The sequence below is a fragment of the Bacillus rossius genome, unplaced genomic scaffold (genome assembly GCF_032445375.1).
Source record: "Bacillus rossius redtenbacheri isolate Brsri unplaced genomic scaffold, Brsri_v3 Brsri_v3_scf847, whole genome shotgun sequence".
NCBI classification, from domain to species: Eukaryota; Metazoa; Arthropoda; class Insecta; order Phasmatodea; family Bacillidae; genus Bacillus; species Bacillus rossius.
Window position 1 is genome coordinate 9,778 of NW_026963082.1, and position 5,223 is coordinate 15,000.

Here is a 5,223-nt window from a genome sequence, read left to right on the forward strand (position 1 = left end):
TTTGTGGATGATACTAGCAAATACTATCCGCTGGGGGAAGTAAGCAGAAATTTGGTGGTCGTATGTTTGTTACATGGTAGAGGTGCTTTCTAGTACACAATGAAATGCTTGGTGTACCGCTGCTCCTTGAAGAATTAATTCCATATGGGTCTAGCCGTGGTCTTAACTGTGAACACGAAGAACTATCTAAAGTGGCCTATCTGTCTGAACTGCAATACACAAGCTGCGAGCCAATGCTATACCTTTCTCAGGTAACGAGCTCTTGTGCGGCGATTCGATTGGATGCGAAATGGTGGGGAACGCGTGTCCGGTCGTCTTAACCAAGTAATGGTTCCCCTCTGTTAACAATGAAATGTTTGATGGATCGCAGCTCCCTGAGAGACAAGTTTCAAAGGGGTTAGTCGCGGTCTTCAATCCTGGCCAAGGTGCAGTCACCATCTATAAGAGATACCTGCTTTACTGAAGGGTAGCAAGAGTTCCCTTGCCCGCATGTTGCTCCGTGGGGGTATATCAGTATAAAGGTAGAAGAAGCCATGATCGGAGCTTCGGTGGATGAGATTGGCGGAGAAGACATGTTCTTGTCTATCTGGTAGATCAGGGGGGTGGCAGCTGATCCGGAGAAAGCAAGCGGACTCCCGATGTTCCGTCGACTCCCAATGTACACTTGAAACATGCACATTTGGGTGGCGAGGGGGCGTTGTGGCCATCCGAAAACATGTCTTCATCTCTCTTATTGGTGGACCGCTGCTCCTTGAAGAATTAATTCCATATGGGTCTAGTCTTGGTGATAACTGTGAACACTAAGAACTATCTAAAGTGGCCTATCTGTCTGAACTGCAATACACTAGCTGCGAGCCAATGCTATACCTTTCTTAGGTAACGAGCTCTTGTGCGGCAATTCGATTGGATGCGAAATGGTGGGGAACGCGTGTCCTATCGTCTTAACCAAGTAATGGTTCCCCTCTGTTAACAATGAAATGTTTGATGGATCGCAGCTCCCTGAGAGACAAGTTTCAAAGGGGTTAGTCGCGGTCTTCAATCCTGGCCAAGGTGCAGTCACCATCTATAAGAGATACCTGCTTTACTGAAGGGTAGCAAGAGTTCCCTTGCCCGCATGTTGCTCCGTGGGGGTATATCAGTATAAAGGTAGAAGAAGCCATGATCGGAGCTTCGGTGGATGAGATTGGTGGAGAAGACATGTTCTTGTCTATCTGGTAGATCAGGGGGGTGGCAGCTGATCCGGAGAAAGCAAGCGGACTCCCGATGTTCCGTCGACTCCCAATGTACACTTAAAACATGCACATTTGGGTGGCGAGGGGGCGTTGTGGCCATCCGAAAACATGTCTTCATCTCTCTTATTGGTGGACCGCTGCTCCTTGAAGAATTAAATCCATATGGGTCTAGTCTTGGTGATAACTGTGAACACTAAGAACTATCTAAAGTGGCCTATCTGTCTGAACTGCAATACACTAGCTGCGAGCCAATGCTATACCTTTCTCAGGTAACGAGCTCTTGTGCGGCAATTCGATTGGATGCGAAATGGTGGGGAACGCGTGTCCTATCGTCTTAACCAAGTAATGGTTCCCCTCTGTTAACAATGAAATGTTTGATGGATCGCAGCTCCCTGAGAGACAAGTTTCAAAGGGGTTAGTCGCGGTCTTCAGCCCTGGCCAAAGGTGTTTAGAAATGAATACTTTTCGGACCAGTGGGCAAATTAGTTCACAGCGAGCCCACGGGCCAACGGTCTGCTCCCGCAGTGGGCCGCGCCCGAATGTGGGCACCGATCATATAATTTGAAATCCACTCGCCAAGTACCATGCGAGTTTCTAAGAGCGCGATATATTCGCCAGTGAAAGCCTTGGAAGTTTGGCCTCGCCTACTCCCTAGGAAAATTAATTAGAGATGGAAGGAAAGACTTTGCAATTGCAAAGCGGGTGTCGATATTGGGAAGTCGCCCCCGTACTTGTTGATACAGAAGGAAAAAAAAATGTACATCATAAGATTCGGACCCGGTGCTCTGCGGACCCGGGAGGTTCCTCCGAACGAAAAAAAAAGCTGCTAGCAGCTCCCTGGTTGATCCTGCCAGTAGTCATATGCTTGTCTCAAAGATTAAGCCATGCATGTCTAAGTGCAAGCCAAAATAAGGTGAAACCGCGAATGGCTCATTAAATCAGTTATGGTTCCTTAGATCGTACCACATGACTTGGATAACTGTGGTAATTCTAGAGCTAATACATGCTGAACTGAGTCCCGACCAGAAATGGGAGGGATGCTTTTATTAGATCAAAACCAATCGGCGTGGCTCGTCTGCGTCCGTTTGCTTTGGTGACTCTGGATAACTTTGTGCTGATCGCACGGTCTCCGTACCGGCGACGCATCTTTCAAATGTCTGCCTTATCAACTGTCGATGGTAGGTTCTGCGCCTACCATGGTTGTAACGGGTAACGGGGAATCAGGGTTCGATTCCGGAGAGGGAGCCTGAGAAACGGCTACCACATCCAAGGAAGGCAGCAGGCGCGCAAATTACCCACTCCCGGCACGGGGAGGTAGTGACGAAAAATAACGATACGGGACTCATCCGAGGCCCCGTAATCGGAATGAGAACACTTTAAACCCTTTAACGAGTATCCATTGGAGGGCAAGTCTGGTGCCAGCAGCCGCGGTAATTCCAGCTCCAATAGCGTATATTAAAGTTGTTGCGGTTAAAAAGCTCGTAGTTGGACTTGTGTCCCACGCTGTCGGTTCACCGTTCGTCGGTGTCTAACTGGCATGCCCGTGCGGACGTCCTGCCGGTGGATGCGGTCGGCCGCGGCAAGCCCCTTCCCTCGGGCGTTCGCCCCTCCTCTCGTAACCTCTTCGCGGAGGCCGGGTTGGATGCGGGTGTTTCGTCCCGGGGTGCATGCTTGGGCCCCGCGCGTCGGCGGTCCGATGCAATCCTACCGCGGTGCTCTTCACCGAGTGTCGAGGTGGGCCGGCACGTTTACTTTGAACAAATTAGAGTGCTCAAAGCAGGCAGTGTTTCGCCTGAATATTGTGTGCATGGAATAATGGAATAGGACCTCGGTTCTCTATTTTGTTGGTTTTCGGAACCCGAGGTAATGATTAACAGGGACAAACGGGGGCATTCGTATTGCGACGTTAGAGGTGAAATTCTTGGATCGTCGCAAGACGAACCTAAGCGAAAGCATTTGCCATGTGTGTTTTCATTAATCAAGAACGAAAGTTAGAGGTTCGAAGGCGATCAGATACCGCCCTAGTTCTAACCATAAACGATGCCAGCTAGCGATCCGCCGAAGTTCCTCCGATGACTCGGCGGGCAGCTTCCGGGAAACCAAAGCTTTTGGGTTCCGGGGGAAGTATGGTTGCAAAGCTGAAACTTAAAGGAATTGACGGAAGGGCACCACCAGGAGTGGAGCCTGCGGCTTAATTTGACTCAACACGGGAAACCTCACCAGGCCCGGACACCGGAAGGATTGACAGATTGAGAGCTCTTTCTTGATTCGGTGGGTGGTGGTGCATGGCCGTTCTTAGTTGGTGGAGCGATTTGTCTGGTTAATTCCGATAACGAACGAGACTCTGGCCTGCTAACTAGTCGCTTCCGGTATCCCTTCGTGCTACCGGCGACAAATGATCTTCTTAGAGGGACAGGCGGCTTCTAGCCGCACGAGATTGAGCAATAACAGGTCTGTGATGCCCTTAGATGTTCTGGGCCGCACGCGCGCTACACTGAAGGAATCAGCGTGTCCTCCTAGCCCGAAAGGGCCGGGTAACCCGTTGAACCTCCTTCGTGCTAGGGATTGGGGCTTGCAATTGTACCCCATGAACGAGGAATTCCCAGTAAGCGCGAGTCATAAGCTCGCGTTGATTACGTCCCTGCCCTTTGTACACACCGCCCGTCGCTACTACCGATTGAATGATTTAGTGAGGTCTTCAGACCGGTGCGCGACGGCTCTTCGCGAGCCGCTGATGTTGCTGGAAAGATGACCAAACTTGATCATTTAGAGGAAGTAAAAGTCGTAACAAGGTTTCCGTAGGTGAACCTGCGGAAGGATCATTAACGGCCATGGAGAAAATGAGGCTGGATCACATTTGAACGGAAGGTGGCCTCTGGCCTTGCGCCCTATGACCCGATAGGTCCCGACTCTCCATTGCCTGGAAATCCTTACATTGGAATCGAGGCGGATTTCTAAGGCAGTGGAGGCGACCCTGCTAGGTTGCCAGGGACCGAGGAACAAGGGTGTGGCCTGGTGGTCCAATGTGGATCTTTTCTTGTGCCTTCGCATCATCGGTGGCACAAAAAAAAATATGTATGGATGTTGGTCGTGGCGCCCTGAGAATTATATTCTACGGGGCAGGTCACAGCCATGAGAAAATAAAAAAGTGAAATAACGCACTTCTGGCTGGAACAAAAATTGACAATAAAGGGAAAGCCTGAGTGTCGGAGAAATGTTGTCAGTCCACTGGTGATGAGCTGGTAGAAGGATTATCCTTGCTGAAGGAACCAAACCGTCTGCGGGAGATCGTGACGGGGCTTGACCATGGTCTTAGGCGACGAGGGAGCAAATGCTAGCTTTGCCAACCCTTGTTTGTAAGACTGTGCTTGCCAATGGTTTTTTTTTCTGTAGTGAGAACTCGCAGATTTCCTGTGGGCGGCAGGTTACTGCGTAGTGCATGTCGGTCGTGGCCCCCTGAGAATTATATTCTACGGGGCAGGTCACAGCCATAAGATGAAGTTGTGAAAGAATGCACTACTGGATTGATGTCTTGATAACAATGTGATAGGCCTTGCGGGAAACCGCGAGGCCTGAGAAAAAAATATTCTGACAACCCTGAACGGTGGATCACTTGGCTCGTGGGTCGATGAAGGGCGCTGCAAACTGCGCGTCGTCGTGTGAACTGCAGGACACATGAACATCGACATTTTGAACGCACATTGCGGTCCCTGGGATTCCATTCCCGGACCACACCCGTCTGAGGGTCCAATTCTCTATAAAACAAAGAAGTGTTCTTTTCAAAAGAATCTCCTGAGTGTGGAAACACTTCTGCCATCATTGGTTTACTGAGGCAGAGCTTGTAGACATCCCTGGATTGTCTCGCCCGCGCCAAAAATTGTCCAGCAGGTGCGGTGTGTCTCCCGCTCATTGTGAGAGTTCGCGGATGCCAGTCTGCGTCTCTTTAAAACTGAGAGAGGATGTGAAGTTATTTTCCGATTAGTGTTGGACT

General features: G+C 50.1%; 2 non-coding genes across 2 annotated transcripts; both read left to right on the forward strand.

Annotated features, from left to right (window-relative positions):
• The first annotated feature begins 2,066 nt into the window (after positions 1-2,066).
• LOC134545717 (small subunit ribosomal RNA) lies at positions 2,067-4,057 on the forward strand. Its single transcript, XR_010078738.1, has one exon. It is a non-coding gene; the product is annotated as a small subunit ribosomal RNA (ribosomal RNA).
• Positions 4,058-4,825: 768 nt separating this feature from the next.
• LOC134545716 (5.8S ribosomal RNA) lies at positions 4,826-4,981 on the forward strand. The gene has a single exon (XR_010078737.1). It is a non-coding gene; the product is annotated as a 5.8S ribosomal RNA (ribosomal RNA).
• The last annotated feature ends 242 nt before the right edge of the window (positions 4,982-5,223 follow it).